Consider the following 21369-nt stretch of genomic DNA (forward strand, 5'->3'; position numbering starts at 1 on the left):
GGATCAAAATTAAACTCGTCCTATGCTCCCGATATTATTGTTCTCCAAAAAAGCCTTTCAAGTTCACTTAAAGCAATTAAATCCTTAGAAACCACCAAAAATGAAATAAGGGTAATATCATTCGTAAACTACATAGTGCCAACAAATCAATCAAGCTGATATGGGTACCTGGACACTCGGGTATTCATGGCAATGAACAGGCTGACAAATTAGCCGGGTCAACTGGTGTTCTGGAGCCTGGCACTGTCCGCACAGATCTCAGGTGTTTTGTCTCTTTTATAAAAGCAAAAATTCGTCTCCTGTGGCAAAGTGAGTGGACCAACCTCAAAATCACCAAACTCAAAATGGAAATAGAACAATGGGACACAGCCCACAAAAAAAAACAGAAGGGAGGAGGTGGTGTTGGCCCGAATAAGGGTCAATGCCACACGATTGACACACCTCACTCCCTATATAGAGAAAAATTTCCCTCCACAATGTGGCCATTGCAACAACCACTTAACAATGGCGCACATCCTAATATCCTGCAATAAATATAAACAACAAAGACAAATAATTAAAAAACTACCTACAAATAAAAAACATGGGATACATCAAAAAATTATCAAACAATGAAAAAATAATTTAAAAAGTAATCACTTTTCTAAAGGAGACAAAATTTTATGACCTTCTCTAGATTGATAAGATAAAATGGGAACATTGGCTTAATGACCTTAGCATGTGCCGCTGGTTGATACCCAATAAATCCAACAAAGAAAGAAAAGTTAATCTTATACACAATATCTTATTTATGGCACAGTTGTATTATTAAATTTCCTCTTGGAGATCAAAACAGAACTACTCGTTTACTTTTCACTGTCTCCACTAGTTTCTCTTCCTGCCTGTTTGTTTTAAGGGGGATAGCGCGAACGCAGTCCCCCGCTACCAAAAATTGCGCACTCGAGTTAACCACATTTGGGTTAATCGCAGGGGTCAGCGCCACCGGAGTGCAATGGTGAGCCTCGCCCTGGGAGAACCGCCTTCGTGATCACGGTATCTCCTGTGCCAGGTAAGTATGCCTTCCCGGCCGACGCGCCAACCCACGCTGCCACTCACTGAAAACACCACGCGGATTCTAACGATTTATGCAAAACTAACGTTTGCCTTTGATTATATGAATCAGTCTTTCTTAAATTCATCTTTCAAAAATGAAAAGAAATAAATAAGAAACTCATACAAATGCAAAATTATTCACTACAAGTTAACGAACATTAAAATTACTAGTTACTCCACAACGCAGGTCACAGGACGTTTCTCATTTCGGAATTTTAAGTTAGCATTTTGATCAATCTTTTTGTTTTTCTTCTTTCTTTAATTAATTATGTTCTTTGATACTCTTGACGTTACTTATCACGAACTCTCATCTGCTAATAATAAACCGTATCTATTTATAAAAGAAATCCAAAGTATAAACAAATACAAATACACATATATATTCATCATATCCGAGCATGATGAACAAGCTTCCAAATCCTTCTTCATTTAGGAAATAAGGGTTAACATACAAACATACAATATACTTACTTGCATATGCATATAAACATAGATATATGAAAAAATTTCCATCCCCCTCTCTTTTTCTTTGGCTCTCATCCAGATTCTCTCATTCATCCTTTCTCTCTCTCTCTTTATATCTATATATATATATGTATATATACATATAAATCTCTATCTCTCTCTCTATATATATAAATATATAAATATATATAATGTGTGTAGGTATGTGGATATATGTATGTATGTATGTATATGTGTGTGTGAGAGTACATATGTATGCATGCATATGTATTTATTTGCATACAAATCTCAACCAAATACTCCATTCATGCACAATAAAAAATAAAAAATAGTGCATGAAAAAAAAAGTTTAAAAAGTAACCGCTAATTATGCCGTTCTGCAAAAGAATATTTTTAAGCAATGGGTCTTCAGGAATATTTTGTTGGGGGTTCTCTCAAACTATTTTCTTTATCGCTTCTCGGCCTTTTGGCTAAGATCAAAGTGTAGTATCTGTTCTTATCAGCTTAATATCTGATACGATCCCCATGTGGGATCTACGATATTAAACTGATTTTTGGAATATGGCGAAGTGCTAGGGGCTTGCTCCACCTTTGCCGCGGATCGGCCCGGTATTGCAGTACCTCCGGGATTGGTCCACTCCCCACGGGGAGCATAAAATCTGATTCACATTATAACAATTCAGTCGTATGCTACTGATCCCTATCCATTTGGGTTACTAAATATAATAACTATGCTGACACTTTCTTAACAAGTGATTTTTGTAAAAGCAAATTTAAAATCTGACCGACATAATTCAATATAAATTTAGTTAGTTATACTTAAGCAGTCTCTCTATGGGCCCAACAATGAATTAGAAGACCTATGCAATATCACATCATCTGTGGATGGTATCATTTTGGTCTTTGATAGAGAATATGGGCTCAGATAATTGAGCAGAAAGTGTGCTTCTCTTGGTCTCATAATCAACCTTATTAAAACTAAGCATATATTTTAGTGTCATAGTGATTGCTCCACATCTTATGTCACGCAATTCTCGTTTAACCCAGGAAATTATTCAAAATATAAAGGAACGTTGCTTGGAATGTTTAATACCATTGCAATGCATAAGTAGCAGATATGTTGTTGCCTCCTTCAGAGTCCTGAGGCATATTTCCTTAGTTCGGTCCGTGATTGACATTTTGTGAATCCGGTTCTTAATCTGTTGCCTTCAAATGCTCTCAAACCCCTTGAAGTTCTAGTGAACAAGGCTACGAGAATTTTACTTGCCTCATTTTACCAATCTGATGCGCTCTAACTTAGAAGGGAGAGCCAAAACTGCCCATCCTATCACCAGCTATAATGTGGGATGCATTGATTCTCTTAATATTTCGGAAACATTTAGACCCAGACAGAAAGTATGCAGATATATCCAAAACCAAATATCCAGACTTTCAGAACAGGACCTTCAAGTGTCACTGACGGTCTGTCTCATGAAGGGATTTTATCATAAAGTCGACCAGTTAGCTAGATTAGCACTTACCAATGAAGATTTAAAAAAAAGAAAAAAACGAATTATCAGTTGTCTAAGAAATCATGAGAATCAGGTATGGACTACAAACAAGATGAAAAAGAATGGTCACGGTACTATCAGGCATTATGAAAGTACCGATGGGGCATCATTATGGACAAACCTAATAGTCTAAAATTGTATGTCGCGGAGGCAGTCGCTTACACTAACCAGATTACACATGGCATACTATACAATTTGTGCAGGATCATCATTGCAAAATGTGCAAACCAACCAATTCACATCGTCTCACCCAACACCTACTTTGCCGCATGAAAACTGCATCCTATCGATCGAACAACACATTACAAAGAATGTCACTTGTTGATTACATTAATTTAATAATAAATATTAGTCTTGTCTTTGAAATGATCATCAATGATTTTGTATCGACCAAATAAGGCGTGACTAATATCCATAGGCAATATATATATATATATATATATATATATATATATATATATATATATATATATATATATATATATAAACATGTGTATCATATATATATATATATAAACATGTGTATCATATATGACATATTATACACCTATGTATTGTATATATATAAAAAAACATATAAATATATAATACATATAAACAACCATAATACATATAAACATTGATATGGGGGGCATGACGTAGGTACCATTAGTCATGGCATATTTGACGTTAGTAGAAAGTGGATCGCTGTGTTCCTCTATTACACTATGAACAATAACTCTACTTAGTGACTTGTGCTGCCAATTACACAATCATAATAATTGCCGTAATATTCACTTAAATGGGTTTCGTCTATAATCCCAAACATAAATAATACCACTCTCTCCTAGCAGCTGCAGATAAAAAAAGCTTTGGAGGGCACCTTGCAACGGTCTCTGCCAAGCACTATCTTCAGAGAGCGATGGCACAGCAAGATGCCGAACATTGGCTCTGTAGTACCAGCGAAAAAGGATGTGCAAATAGAATGAGAAGAGGCAATATGCATCGTCTGCAATTTGACCCATAATAATGGCTTTGTAATGTGGCACTCGCAGTCGTACGCACGGGTCTCCTTCCTCATCCCCATCTCTTATTTTCTATACCATTGGGCATGGTTATTTATTTCATGTTTGTGAACAAAAGTACACCTTTTTTTCCCTCACATAAAATTGTAATACTTCCATCGCACTCTCAAGTATAAATAACATAATAGGCTGATATGGACCTTATACAATTTATATACTACAACAATGATAAACCCAGTCACATGGCACTTTTAAGTCTCGAAAGATAGTAAACACATCCTGGGTGTCATGCAGGTGGCAATACTACTCGTCCTGGAGAACAGCCAATTACAACAATCTCCCGTCTCAACGATATACTGTTCATGCTAATATAAATAATGATACACAAAACTTTTACAATCAATTAGCTTCCATTCGAAAATTGGTAACTGAAGTAATATTTAAAAGGGAAGCATTGGTCTCTTGATTTTGCTTGAGTTACCCTGGTTCCCTCGTTTTCTATTAAACATTTTAATAGTTTGTGGCGTGGTCTCATCAAAATATATCTTCCTAAACCATTACTTATTTTCCCCTTACTTCTGGTTAGCTTTTTTAGAAAATAAACAAAAATTGCAGCCAATCTTCTATCATTACTTAATTCTAGTATAAAAGTATATAAATAATTGTCATTAATGTCTTTAACTGTTGAACAGTGAATATGAATGTATGTATGGATGTATATGTAGGTGTGTATGTGTATATGTACATGTACATGTACATGTATATGTACATGTATATGTATATATGTATGTATATATATATATACATACATTTCGTATAATCAAATACATATCTTTTATAATCTTAGAAATTTCCCTTTCCTCCGTCAAAAACTAAATGATCAATTCAGATTGTGAAAGACAAATTACTATAATTACAACAGAGGATAATTCAACAATAAAATCTATTTTGACATTATAATCTACACAAAATTCAAGAGTCACTTCCATGATACGTCCTTATTGCATTATTTCGAAACATGCTATATGTCTTCAGTCTTATTTAGTAGGTGTTTTGTTGTCGCCCCTTTGGTTAACTCTGGTTTCCCTTCAAAACGCATAAATCTTTCGCCTTTTACTAAAGATTTCCGTGGAGGGGAACAACTTAATGAGTCTTACTCAATTTTTCCTATAGCCCACTTCGGTGGGTTCAAAATACATAATATGTAACAAGAGAATAGTCTCCGAATGAAAAGTAAATATACTATACTCCGGTTTTGTCATTCCCCCTTACCCTCACTTCAGCTCCTGAAAGCTAACTTTATGCAATAGCCCTTAACCATTGCGTACGGGTATCTTGATATACATAACGCAGATGCTCTGGCATGACAACGGGCGTGATAACGTACATGACGTTTGGGTATTTTGGATCGCTGTTATTTTATTGTGCTACGAGTAACAAGTGAGTGATGACAATTGCAGTAATATTTGCAATAACTGCCGTAATATTAAGAAAAATGGGTTCACCAAACATCCAAAACCTATACCACTTTCTTCTAGCTCCAGCAGGAGAGCCATAAATAGCACCCATCTACGGTCTTTAGCAAGGACTTTCTTTATAGAGCGATGGCACATAGCAAGTTGCCGACCTCTTGCTCTAAAGTACTACAGATGAAGGATATGCAGGCAGAACGGGAAGAGGAAAGTGACTCAAACCATGCCCAATGTCTTCAAAGGGATGTATTTTACTGTGGCACTGTCATATGCACGTTTTCTTCCTCTTCCCTATCTCTTCATGCTATCTTCATTGCAGATAGCTACATGTTTCGTATTCGTTCATGACAGTACATAAATACGAAAAGAATAAAGTTGCTTTTTGTCCTCCCTTAAAACAGCAATACTTCTATAACACTAAGTATAAAGAAAATAATAAGCTGTTATGTACCCTAAACTACAATTTTAGTTAACTGCAGCATTGATAGAGCCTGTCATTTGACAGGTGTCTCTAAATACAGTAAAATACACAAAAAAGGGCTCTAGTTTTACAATGAGTCAGTCAGTAACATGTCTGAATACCATTTACATTGTTATTCAGTCGATGATATTCCTGTATTCTGTACTTTCCCACGTAACTCTCAGGCAATGAGCCTTCTTAAAGTTGTCTATCTGTAAGATCCTTAAAAATCTATTTAATTCTTTAAGCAATTTCTCTTTAACGATCTAGATTTAAGAAGCCGAATGTCTTATATAGTCATAAAATACATATTCCAAAGATTAACTCTTTGTTTACTTGACACGGCCGCGAGAATTTACTCGGTTTTGATGCAGTATTAGTTCTTTCAAGTGTTCACTATAAAAAGCGTATTATTTTGGTGCTACAATAATCTAACATTCTAAAACATCAGTAGCAACGGCAACCCATAAAGACCATTCTTAAAATCAATTCCATGGATTCTAGAGTGAATTCACCCAGCACACTCGTGTATGTCGAGACGTTCAACCGCTCACACCTTGGTTAAAACGCAGCAGCAACAAACAAAGAAATCTTATGACACTCGAGTTACCCTTGCTGACGGGGCCTCTCGTCTCGCTAGATATTGTTGTTTCTGTGTTGTTTAACGTAAGAAAAGTAGAGTAAACGCTGTTTTGTACAGATTTTGCACACTTTAAGTGCTTTGCCTGCACCTTCAGTGCTTTGATTTTGCAGGTGACACGAGGCTACAGTAGTCGGAGTAGTCGGCCCCCACCCCAGACCCGCAGCACTCTTCTACCCCAGGGTAGCCCTTACGGGCTGTGACCCCTGGGTAGGGAGGCCCAGGAGTCTGGGGCGTCCTTTGGGCGCAACTCTTTTCTTCCCCTGAATTTTTCCCATTTTTTTCTGTGTGACTTTCCTGAGCCTACTGGAGTTTCCTTGTGAGCTCCCGTATTCGCTTGGGGGGTGGGCACCGACTTACCGACCCTCGCACTAGGCAGGTTCGGCGGTAGGAAAGTGTCTTCCAAACAACTCAGATCCTATAGTTGGTACTAGAGAACGCAACCAGGCTTCCACTAGGGGGAGGGGGGCGTGTAACAAAAAGACTGTATATTCTCTTAGCTATTGGGATTAGGTTGATACAATAGTTAAGGGACAGGTAGTCCCCTCAGGACAACGGGCTTTGGCCCAGGGTTCGGACCTGGTCCGACACCCGAGTATGGTTGATTCCCCGGCTACCCTTCCTCCTCAAGGAGGGGTGACTCATAACTCCTCTAAGACAACTATGACCCCTGAAGGAACCCCGACCAATGACCGACCCAGAAGACTAATTAATATCCCCCCGGAGAATGCAAGGTGTGTAAACATTCGATGCATGAATGAAAATCAATCCCAGCAGAATGTCAGCCCCTTTATCATTAAGAAGGTCCTTGATGGTCAAGTAAAAGACTGTTTTAATTTTGTCCGAAAATTGCGAGATGGTAGCCTCCTTGTTAAAGTGCAGTTTAAATCTCAGGTTAAGGATTTGCTTAAACTGACGCAAATTCATGACCTCAAAGTAAAGATGTTTATTCCTGTTGGCCCAAATACCTGTAAGGGAGTAATCTTTCATAGGGATTTGAGGACAATGGAAGAAAGTGAAATTCTTGAGGCCATGAAGGACCAAAGCGTAGTAGACGTAAATTGCATGACCAAGAAGGATGGGAATGTGCGAACAAAAACCCGATTGTGTTTCTTGACCTTTTCTACACCAAAAATCCCAAGTACTGTTAAAGTCGGATATGAGATCGTTCAAGTAAGACCTTATATCCAAAAACCAATGCATTGTAATACATGCCAAAAAATTGGACACACCTCATTAAGATGCATTGATAAGGATACTAACATATTCACTTGCGGTAAATGTACTGGAGCACATGATACCACATGCACGGAAAACGCACTCAAATGTGCTAACTGTGGAGGTCCCCATCAGTCAGGCTCTGCTGAGTGCAGCAGACTGAAGAAGGAGACTGAGAAATTGGCATACATGAGAGAGCACGATGTTAGCTACCGTGAGGCTAAGAAGAAAGTTGAAGGTTTGGCAAGCAAACCCAATATTTCTTACGCTTCAGCAGTAACTAACAATGTTTCAAGTGCAAGCAGTGTTTATCCGCTCGCAGCAAAAGATCAAGAAATTTCTGAACTTAAGAAAATTGTTAAGGACTTAATGACTCAAATTAAAGAATTGAATAAAACAATAATGGAAATTGCATCATAAGGAGGATGATACCAAATCATTATCTGGATCGCACCTTCTTGTCCAGGCGACCTCAACTAGGACTTCGTCTGGTTTTTGGTCTGCTCGAAAGAGATCATCTTCCACCGGGCGTCTCCCTAGCAGTGGGGAGCAGCCATGGAGGCTACTGTCTCCAAAAAATTCCCGAGAGAGGCTCTCGGGAAGCGAGGGATAGGAGGGAAAAAAAATAAAAACCGGCGGACAAGGCACTTCCAAACGTAATCCACGCGTTTACCATTATACAATGGATTTGTTGAAGTCTTGGATCAAAATTAAACTCCCTTTTACTATTAGCGTCGTCCTATGCTCCCGATATTATTGTTCTCCAAAAAAGCCTTTTAAGTTCACTTAAAGCAATTAAATCCTTAGAAACCACCAAAAATGAAATAAGGGTAATATCATTCGTAAACTACATAGTGCCAACAAATCAATCAAGCTGATATGGGTACCTGGACACTCGGGTATTCATGGCAATGAACAGGCTGACAAATTAGCCGGGTCAACTGGTGTTCTGGAGCCTGGCACTGTCCGCACAGATCTCAGGTGTTTTGTCTCTTTTATAAAAGCAAAAATTCGTCTCCTGTGGCAAAGTGAGTGGACCGACCTCAAAATCACCAAACTCAAAATGGAAATAGAACAATGGGACACAGCCCACAGAAAAAAAAACAAAAAAACAGAAGGGAGGGGGTGGTGTTGGCCCGAATAAGGGTCAATGCCACACGATTGACACACCTCACTCCCTAAACAGAGAAAAATATCCCTCCACAATGTGGCCATTGCAACAACCACCTAACAATGGCAAATAATTAAAAAACTACCTACAAATAAAAAACATGGAATACATCAAAAAATTATTATCAAACAATGAAAAAATAATTTAAAAAGTAATCACTTTTCTAAAGGAGACAAAATGTTATGACCTTTAGATTGATAAGATAAAATGGGAACATAGGCTTAATGACCTTAGCATGTGCCGCTGGTTGATACCCAATAAATCCAACAAAGAAAGAAAAGTTAATTTTATACACAATATCTTATTTATGGCACAGTTGTATTATTAAATTTCCTCTTGGAGATCAAAACAGAACTACTCGTTTACTTTTCACTGTCTCCACTAGTTTCTCTTACTGCCTGTTTGTTTTAAGGGGGATAGCGCGAACGCAGTCCCCCGCTACCAAAAATTGCGCACTCGAGTTAACCACATTTGGGTTAATCGCAGGGGTCAGCGCCACCGGAGTGCAATGGTGAGCCTCGCCCTGGGAGAACCGCCTTCGTGATCACGGTATCTCCTGTGCCAGGTAAGTATGCCTTCCCGGCCGACGCGCCAACCCACGCTGCGACTCACTGAAAACCCTACGCGGACTCCAACAATTTATACAAAAATAAAAGTTAGCCTTTGATTATATTCAATAGTATTTCTGAATTTCACCGTAACTTAATTTTCAAAAATAAACAAAATGGTTTAAAGTTAAATGTTATCCACAGTTGTAGTTACCGGACATAAAATAACTGGAACAAATTATATAAAGCTCGTCTATTCATGAGTTTTATTAAGACTATTCGGTATATAAAGTTTTAATTTTTAGAGGTCATAATGGAATGCAATAAAAAGGTAAATATAAAAAGATCAATACAAAATTTCAAAGATTTACACTAACTGATTTTTTTCTTTAATACTCTTTACTTATCAGTAAATCTCGCTTGCTTAATACAGCAGATCTCTTTATAAAAGAAGTGAAAAACACACAAATACACAAACATTATATATATCCGAAAAAATAATATATACTTGTTATTTGGCCATATTTTAGGAAATAAGTGTTAAAATGCATACTTGTATAATGCTGTACATACGTATCAATAAAAACTCTCCCTATATCTCTACTCTCTCTCCCTCTATATATATACACATTACATATATATATACATTATATATATAAATATATATACATTATATATATACGTATATATACATTATATATATACATATATATATACATACATACATATATATAAGGCTATACTCCTATAGTGAAAACGCATAACCTCTCTGGGTGAACTAAAGTATATTATGATCTATGCATTACAACATATATATGTATGACGGGAATATCCATCATATGTGTATGTATACAGTACATACATACATACATATATACATATATACACACACATATATATATATATATATTATATACATACACACAAATGTGACCGTAATTTGTGTTATGCACAAGAGGGTGCACAACGTACGGTTTCGAGGTTTATTGATTTTCAAATATCAACCTGCACGAACTCGATCCAAAGATAATCAAATAAACTATGAGCACTATAGCCACCTTTTATCGAAACTCATGTATGAAACAAAATTTGTTGAAATGAAATAAAAATTTAACATCCTTTATACCGTTCTTTAAGATAATATACTATAACAAGAAGTCTTCAGGAATATTTTGTTGGGGTTCTCTCAAACTATCATCTTTATCGCTTCTCGGCCTTTTGGCTAAGATCAAAGTGTAGTATCTGTTCTTATCAGCTTAATATCTGATACGATCCCCATGTGGGATCTACGATATTAAACTGATTTTTGGAATATGGCGAAGTGCTAGGGGCTTGCTCCACCTTTGCCGCGGATCGGCCCGGTATTGCAGTACCTCCGGGATTGGTCCACTCCCCACGGGGAGGAATATATCTGCTAATCATTACATACACAAGAACCTAATCGTTGCATGTTAATTTTAACATTGAATCACATATATAGGCAGTTCAGTCAACAATCAAATTCCATGCTAGTCATTTGTAACACTTTGTTACAGGATGTAGTAAAAAGGAAAGTGGAGATACAGTTAGCAAGTAATAAGACAAATTTGTCTTTTGCGGAATAATTGTCCTGTTTACCTAGTTCTATAAACTCTAGGATATTTGTACTTGTATAACATAATCGCCATCACTTACCATATTACTCACACATACTTAAAAAGTGTGTATGTAAGAGAGCGGGGTAGGAGAGAGGTGAGAGAAAGGAGACGGGTGGCGGAGGGAAAGTGTGTGAATGCTTACATTAGGATACGTATATACATGAATTTACATACACACACAAACATAAAATATATATATATATATAATTTTATATATACATATATATATATATTTATATTAATATTTATATATATATTATATATATTGATATTTGTATATATAATTATATTTATATTTATATATATGTATTTATATATATATATCTATATTCATATAGATATATATATCTATATCTATTTATATCTATATATATTATATATTTATATATATTATATATATTTATATATATATTATATATTTATATATATTATATATATTTATATATATGTATATTTATATAATTTATATATATATATGTGTATATTTATATAATTTATATATATACATATATTTATATGTATGCATATATTTACATAATTATTTATATATATATATATATATATATATATATATATATATATATATGTATGTGTATGTGTATGTGTGTGTGTGTGCGTGTGCATGTGTGTGCATTATATAATATACATATACACATACATATACATACATATATATATATATATATATATATATATATATATATATATATATATATATATATACAAGAGGGGCATCAAAAAGTTCGTGGAAAAAGTCCATAATTAAAAATCATATGGAAGGATTTTGATTAGATGCACCTAAACATTCTTATATAAACGTGTTATAACGTGTTCAAACTCTTAAATGCAGTTGGAAGTCGGGTACAATTCAAGCAACATGGAATCCCCCCAAAATCGAGGCCAGGACAAACATTAAATTTATGATGAAACTCGATTGGGAGAATAGGCAAATCATTGACGCTCTGGAACAAGTTTATGGTGACAATGACCCAAAGAAATCAACAATCTACAAATGGATAAGTCGATTGTGAGAAGTGGAAGAAACGAAATTGATGATGAGCCCCGCGGTGGCAGGCCATCAACGTCAGTTTGTAAGGAAAATATTGATGAAGGGATTGACGAATAACCACTGAATCAGTAGCAGACACACGCAACATCTCTGTGGGTCCTGACACAACTCTGGTGGAGAGTTTGGCGCTGAACAAACTTTCCGCTCGATATGTCCCCCTCAGCTGTTGCACCCAGATTAGTTGCAAACAAGGGTAGGTCTTTCATTGGAGATTATGAAAATGTGGAGAGACGACTCTGAGGCTTTTCTGCAAAGAAGTGTGACGGGATGAAACTCGGTCAGTACGATCCCAAGGACAAAATTCAATCAAAGCAATGGCTGCCCAGGGGTGGATGTGGACCAGTCAAAGCAAAATCTGAGCGTTCAGAAGAAAGTTCATGGCCAGTCTTCTGGAATACAGAGTGCAACAAAACAATTACATCTGCTTATTATGAATGTGTCTGGAGAAAACTGTTCAAAAAAAAAAAAATCAGAAAAACGCCCTGGAAAGCGGCATCAACGCGTTCTGTTCTCTTCCACCACGACAATGCACCCGCTCACGGCAGACATGATCTGTGCTACGTGAATTTCGATGGAAAATCGTCCAAACATCCCACCTTACAGCCCCGACTTCTCGGTTTCCAAACTTTAAATAAAATAATTGAAAGGTACCAATTTTCCCTCCGTTGAAGAAGTAAAAAGAGCTGTTCTGACAGGGTTCATATCACATGACCCTCAGTTTTACTCAGACAGACTTAAAGGTTGGTATTAACATTTGCAGAAGTGTATTGGCCTTAACCCATTGCAGACGGGGATAAATATGCTTGCCCAGCCTCCGGGATAAGTTTTTATTTTAAAGAGAGACTGCTTGAAGCATTATAATTTGAACATTCCCACTTTCTTTCAGTCATTCATTGAAAAACTAGAGCGTTTTTTGTGTTTTGTTTTGTTTTTGAGTTTTATTGAGTTAAGAGACTTATATAAGCCATATGACAGGCTCTACCAGTGCTGCAGTAGACTAAAATTGTAGTATATTATCCATATTAGCTCATTATTTTCTTTATACTCAGTGTGATAGAAGTATTGCTGTTTTATGGGAGGACAAAAGGCAACTATATTTTTTCCGTATTTTTGTGCTGGCATGAACGAATACGAAACATATAACCACCTACAATATAGATAAATACAAGAGGTAGGGAAGAGGAATGAAACCTGTGCTTGTGACTGAGTGCCACAGTGAAAGGCATCCATATTGGCACAGGAGTACATTTTAGACACTGGGTATGGATTGAGTCATCTTCCTCTTCCCGTTCTGACTGCACATCCTTCATCGGCGGTACTTTTGAGCATGAGTTCGTCAACTTAGTGTGTGTCATCGCTCTATAAAGATAGTGCTTGCTAGAGACCGTGGATGGGTGCCATTCAAGGCTCTCTCTCTTGCTGGTGCTAGGAAAAAGTGGTGCCATCTAGGTTTTGGACGTTAAGCTTGCACGGTATTACGGTAATTATAGTAATTATGACTGCAGTAGCCATCATCACTCATTCCTTTCTCATAGTAAAATAAAATAGCACAGTGATCCAAAATCCCCGAACGTCATGTACGTCAGGACGTCCGTCGTCAGGCTAAAGCTCCTACGTCATGTATGTCATGACACCCGTCCGCTGTGGGTTAATGGAGCCTAAGTTAAAAAATAAACATCATAACTGAAACAGTTTTTGATACTGTCCTTTTCCCACGAACTGTTTGAAGTCCCTTCGCTTCGTAGATATAAATATTAGCCCCAATATTTACATAGACTTCCTGATACAGGTCGGGCTCGCTATTGAGATGAAGCATCTGCTCCGCATATCTGGCTTATCCTTATCCTTTACATACATACACACACATATATATTATGTATATATATATATATATAAATTATATATATATACACCCACGTGTGTGTGTGTGTTCGTGTGTGCTACACATTGTTCCCCTATGAAAATATTAAAACTCTTCTGACAATCAAAGCTAAACGAGTCGGAAATAAATACTAACATCAGTCACTAGACTCTAGAGTAATATATTTGCAATCCTATTATATATAAATAACAATAATAACAATGACAATGCTTTCATTTCAATACCCTAATAAGTTAAATGGTCGTTGAAGTTAGTAAGCACTACTTACCAATTTTGGAATACATTCTATAGATATATAATCAGTTCCATCCATAATCCATTCACCATTTTAAGGGGGATAGCGCGAACGCAGTCCCCCGCTACCAAAAATTGCGCACTCGAGTTAACCACATTTGGGTTAATCGCAGGGGTCAGCGCCACCGGAGTGCAATGGTGAGCCTCGCCCTGGGAGAACCGCCTTCGTGATCACGGTATCTCCTGTGCCAGGTAAGTATGCCTTCCCGGCCGACGCGCCAACCCACGCTGCCACTCACTGAAAACACCACGCGGATTCTAACGATTTATACATTAAAGTTAGCTTTTAAGTTTATGAAATACTCCTGATATCTCCCTAAACCCAATTTTCAAAAAATAAAAATTACTGTCATCATAAAGTAGTCCAATATGACATTCATTTACAAATTAACTGAATATAAAATATATCGCTAGTACTCACCACAGGGTGGCAACTTACTGTTTATCTAAAGTAAATTATTGTTTATCTATATATCAGTTAATTTCGCTTGCTAGTAATGAAGCACATCTATTCATAACAAATCCAAAGCACACACACAACATTACAATTATCTGAACAATGTATGTATATACATATATATGATAGCATTCGTATATAGAAAATGTATAACTTTTCTTGGGGTAAACTCAAGTTAACATTCCATTGTTCTGAAATATATACCTTCCAACATATACGTTTAAATATGTAATATATGTATTTATATCCATATATATTCTTATATATGCATTTGGAAAATATACATCACAATATATATATATATATGTATGCGTGTGTGTATATGTCTATGTATATGTATATATATATATATATATATATATATATATATATATATATATACGTGTGTGTATATATGTACATGTATATATACGTTATATTTATATATGCATTTGGAGAAAATACATCACAATTTATGTATATATATACATATACATTATATTTATATATGCATTTGGAGAAAATACATCACAATATATGTATATGTATATATGTGAATCACAAAAAACACAGTAACGTGCACATAACAGAATTAATAACACTGCCACTGGCAAGTTTTTCCTTTCTTTTAGTGGCAGTGTTATTAATAATGTATATATGTATATGTGTGTGTGGATGTGCATATATGTTTTTGAATGCCTGGGTAAATTACGATTTTGGGAGAAGTAATAATTTTTAGATGTCTATTTCTCTTATTCATATATGAATATCATTACAGCCTTTATCGAAACTCATGTATGAAACAGAAGTAGTTGAAACTAATTAAGAATTAAGTGCCAACTTGACATTACTTGTGCCGTTCTGTAACCGAAAAAGCTTTAACAATAAGTCTTCAGGAATATTTTGTTGAGGATTCTTTCAAACAATTTTCTTTATCGCTTCTCGGCCTTTTGGCTAAGATCAAAGTGTAGTATCTGTTCTTATCAGCTTAATATCTGATACGATCCCCATGTGGGATCTACGATATTAAACTGATTTTTGGAATATGGCGAAGTGCTAGGGGCTTGCTCCACCTTTGCCGCGGATCGGCCCGGTATTGCAGTACCTCCGGGATTGGTCCACTCCCCACGGGGAGCATAAAATCTAACATAATAATGAAATAATACCTTAATATAAATGGTATTTACCATTTCATTTTATTCACATTTACCACCTGATCGGGATCGGATGGAAGATAAATAGTTAATTTCAGAGCAGATCTTCGCTTTGCCATATTAAGTTAAATGAAATTATAAAACATAGTTATTGTTGTGCTGCACCAGAGAGTTACCACAAGATAATTATGTTAAATGACAATATCTTTTATCAAGAAACCCAATCGAAAGTTCGTAAGTGTGTAAAGGAGTAAACTGCAGTCTAGGAAAATTATGTTTATCGACGTCTAGCCATGTCTGGCCACTTATTGTAATGTATGATGTTTATATGTGAGTGTATGCATATGAGTAAACATAAACATACGTATATGTATATTCTATATAAATATATATACAGTATACATATGTATATATATCCATATATGTGTATATATATGTATATATATACATATTTATGTAAATATCTATATATTTATCTATCTACCTCTCTCTCTCTCTCTCTCTCTCTCTCTCTATATATATATATATATATATATATATATATATATATATATATATATATATATACGCAAATACATATGTACATAAATAAGTGTATATCCATGTACATACAAACATATATGCATACGTAAATATAAGTGTTAACTTGCATATATATATGTATATAAACATACATTTACATGTATAAATGTACATATTTACATGTATGTTTATGCAAATGTATAACTACATACATAAATACATACATATATATTAAATATATACAAGTATACATATACACTTACACATGTACACACATAATGTGTATATATATGCATATATAAATATATATACATTATATATACATTCATATATATACATTAACTCATTGCAGACGGAGATAAATTTGCTTCCCCAGACTCCAGGATAGGTTTTATTTTAGAGATAGACCGCTTGAAGCAATATAATTTGAAGCATCCCACTCTCTTTCAGTCATTCATTGTAAAACTAGAGCGGTTTTTGTGTTTTATTTTTTTGTGTGTTTTATTGAGTTTAGAGACTTATATGTGCCATATGACAGGCTCTATCAGTGCTGCAGTTGACTAAAATTGTAGTATATTATCCATATTAGCTCATTATTTTCTTTATACTCAATGTGATAGAAGAATTGCTGTTTTATGGGAGGACAAAAGGCAACTTTATTTTTTCGTATTTTTGTGCTGTCATGAACGAATACGAAACATATAACCACCTACAATAAATATAACAAGAAGAGGTAGGGAAGAGGAATGAAATCTGTGCTTGTGACTGTGAGTGCCACAGTGAAAGGCATCCATATTGGCACAGGAGCACATTTTAGACACTGGGTATGGATTGAGTCACCTTCCTCTTCTCGTTCTGCCTGCACATCCTTCATCGGCGGTAGTTTTGAGCAAGGGTTCATCAACTTAGTGTGTGCCATCGCTCTATAGAGACAGTGCTTGCTAGAGACCGTGGATGGGTGCCATTCAAGGCTCTCTCACCTGCTGGTGCTAGGAAAAAGTGGTGCCATCTAGGTTTTGGACGTTAAGCTTGCACGATATTACGGTAATTATAGTAATTATGACTGCAGTAGCCATCATCACTCATTCCTTTTTCATAGCAAAATAAAATAGCACAGTGATCCAAAATCCCCGAACGTCGTGTACGTCATGACGCCCGTCGTCAGGCCAAAGCTCCTACGTCACGTATGTCATGACACCCGTACGCAATGGGTTAATATACATAAATACATATATATATATAAAAACATATAAATATACAAATATAAATTTATATATGTTAATATATATATAGATAGATACAAATATATTTATATATATATATATAAATATAATACATATATATGTATATAAATATACATAAATATAAATGCACATAAGTAAATATAAATGTAAATATATATATATACAAAAAAATAAATATATATGTATATAAACATATAAATATATTTATAAATATAAATATAATATATATATCTATATATATATATATGTATATATATATAAATATATATACATATAAATACATATATATAAATATACATATCTATATATATATAGATATATAGGGATATATACATTAACATAAATATATATATATATATATATATCCATATATATATATATAAATATATATATAAACACAAAAATAGCAATACATATACATATAAATATATATATAAATATATAAATACACAAATATAGATATATAAATATAGATTTATATATAAATATATATATAAATATAAATGTATAAATATATGTATAAATATATAAATATATATATAAATGTATAAATATAAATATTAATATTAATAGATATATATACATATATATAATATATAAAGTTAATATATCTAAATTTATATATAATACATATATAAATATATTTATATATATCCATATAAATATATATAAAAATATATATAAATACATAAATATCAATATATAAATATATATATAAAGAGATAAATGTAAAAATATACAAAGATAGATATATAAATATAGATTTATATATAAATATATATATATAAATATAAATGTATAAATATATGCATCAATATATAAATATATATATATAAGTGTATAAATATAAATATTAATATTAATATATATACATATATATAATATATAAAGTTAATATATTTAAATTTATATATATATAATATATATAAATATATTTATATATATAATATATATAAAAATATATTAATATATATAATATATATAAATATATTTATATATATAATATATATATAAATTTAATATATTTATATATATAGATATAAATAAATATATACATAATATATTTATATATATATATATGAATAAAAAATATATAGGTATGAATATATAAATATAAATATTTATATATATAAATGCATAAATATACATATAAATATATGAATATATATGATTATATATACAAATATATGATAATATATATAAATACATATATATATAAATATAAATAAATATATATATAAATAAATATATATAACATATGAACATATATGAAAATATATACATATGTGTATGTATATGTATACATATATAGATAATATATGAATATATGTATATGTATATATATATACATAAATATATATATTTGGATTTATATATATTCATATATATCCACACACACATATATATATATATATATATTTGATATATAATATGTATATATATATAAATATAGAAATATATAAATATAAATATATATAAATATATACATTATATATATAAGAATATATATCTATATATATAAATATGTATATATATATGTATATAAATATAATACATATATATGTATGTATATAAATATACATAAATATAAATGCACATAAATAAATATAAATGTAAATATATATATATATATATATATATATATATATATATATATTATATATATAAATATATAAACAAAAAATAAATATTTATGTATATAAACATATAAATATATTTATCAATATAAATGTAATATATATATATATATATATATATATTTATTTATATATATATATATATATATATATATATATATATATATAAATATTTATATGTATATAAACATATATACATATAAATACATATATATTAATATACATATCTATATATATATATATATATATATATATATATATATATATATATATATATATATAGACAGAAATATACACATTAACATAAATAAATATATATATATATCCATATAAATATATAAAAAAAAATATATATATAAATACATATCAATATATATATATATATATATATATTATATATATATAAATGTATAGATATATAAATATAGATTTATATATAAATATATATATAAACATAAATGTATATATATATGTATAAATATATATATAAATGTATATATATGTATAAATATATAAATATATATATAAATGTATAAATATAAACATTAATATTAATATATATACATATATATAATATAAAGTTAATATATTCAAATTAAATATAATATATATTAAATATATTTATACATATACTATATATAAAATATATATATATATATATATATATATATATATATAAATATATTATTATATATAAATATATTTATATACATATAATATATTTATAAATTTAATATATTTATATATATGGATATAAATAAATATATACTTAATATATATTTATATATATATAAATATAAATAAAAAATATATATGTATGCATATATAAATATAAATATATATATATAAATGAATATATATATAAATACATAAATATACACGAATACATAAATATATGAATATATATATACATATATATGATAATATATATATACATATATGATAATATATATATACATATATATGATAATATATATATACATATATATGATAATATATATATACATATATGGTAATATATACATATACATATATATGATAATATATATATATATAAATACATATGATAATATATATATATACATATATATGATAATATATATATATAAATACATATATATGATAATATATATATATAAATACATATATATAAATATAAATATATATAATATATAAACATATATGAAAATATATAAATATGTGTATGTATATGTATACATATATAGATAATATAGAAATATATGTACATGTATATATATACATATATGTATATATTTATATATATGTAAATATATAAATATTTATATATATCCACACATATATATATATTTGATATATAATTTATATATATAAATATACAAATATATAAATATAAATAAATATATATATAAATATTATATATATATAAATATTATATATATATGAATATATATGTATATATATAAATATACATATTTATATTTCAATTGTGTACGTGTATGTGTATATGTATGTAAATATATGTTTGTGTATATATATGTACATATATATGTATGTATATACATATATGTTAGCGCCGACGTTAAAGGAGACGTAAAGAGGAATCGATTAAAGAAAGGCGGGAAAGGAAAACGAAAGGACAGGAATACCTCCTGAACTTCTGACTGCCACATTTAAGTCAGAGAAAAAGAGCAGTTCTTCGTTGGTAAAAATAATTGCTGATACTATCTTACTAAATATAGGAAGTACTGATCCATGCGACACGTAGTTCTTCACGCCATATGCCAAATCATAGAATCAGTATTTACGACAAAAATACCCTCTTTCTAGTATACTAACAACAATCAGCTCTCTGTCTGAAGTAGAGAGAACTTTAATATGATTTTTTGTTTCTC

At 31.6% G+C, this 21369-nt stretch overlaps 1 protein-coding gene and 7 non-coding genes across 8 annotated transcripts in view; 4 read left to right on the forward strand and 4 right to left on the reverse strand.

The window, feature by feature from the left end:
- LOC122263952 (rab-like protein 2A) overlaps positions 1-21369 on the reverse strand; it is a 107339-nt gene that overhangs the window by 81604 nt on the left and 4366 nt on the right. The gene's annotated exons all lie outside the window — the stretch shown is intronic.
- LOC122263959 (U1 spliceosomal RNA) lies at positions 894-1056 on the reverse strand. Its single transcript, XR_006224139.1, has one exon. It is a non-coding gene; the product is annotated as a U1 spliceosomal RNA (small nuclear RNA).
- On the forward strand, positions 2008-2200 carry LOC122263963 (U2 spliceosomal RNA). Its single transcript, XR_006224143.1, has one exon. It is a non-coding gene; the product is annotated as a U2 spliceosomal RNA (small nuclear RNA).
- LOC122263990 (U5 spliceosomal RNA) lies at positions 5184-5301 on the forward strand. Its single transcript, XR_006224168.2, has one exon. It is a non-coding gene; the product is annotated as a U5 spliceosomal RNA (small nuclear RNA).
- LOC147469271 (U1 spliceosomal RNA) lies at positions 9483-9645 on the reverse strand. The gene has a single exon (XR_015192120.1). It is a non-coding gene; the product is annotated as a U1 spliceosomal RNA (small nuclear RNA).
- On the forward strand, positions 10823-11015 carry LOC122263960 (U2 spliceosomal RNA). Its single transcript, XR_006224140.1, has one exon. It is a non-coding gene; the product is annotated as a U2 spliceosomal RNA (small nuclear RNA).
- Positions 14540-14702, reverse strand: LOC122263955 (U1 spliceosomal RNA). Its single transcript, XR_006224135.1, has one exon. It is a non-coding gene; the product is annotated as a U1 spliceosomal RNA (small nuclear RNA).
- On the forward strand, positions 15873-16065 carry LOC122263972 (U2 spliceosomal RNA). Its single transcript, XR_006224151.1, has one exon. It is a non-coding gene; the product is annotated as a U2 spliceosomal RNA (small nuclear RNA).

The sequence above is a fragment of the Penaeus japonicus genome, unplaced genomic scaffold (assembly GCF_977035675.1).
Source record: "Penaeus japonicus unplaced genomic scaffold, GWHDUDI00000001_assembly GWHDUDI00000022, whole genome shotgun sequence".
In the NCBI taxonomy this organism is placed as follows: Eukaryota; Metazoa; Arthropoda; class Malacostraca; order Decapoda; family Penaeidae; genus Penaeus; species Penaeus japonicus.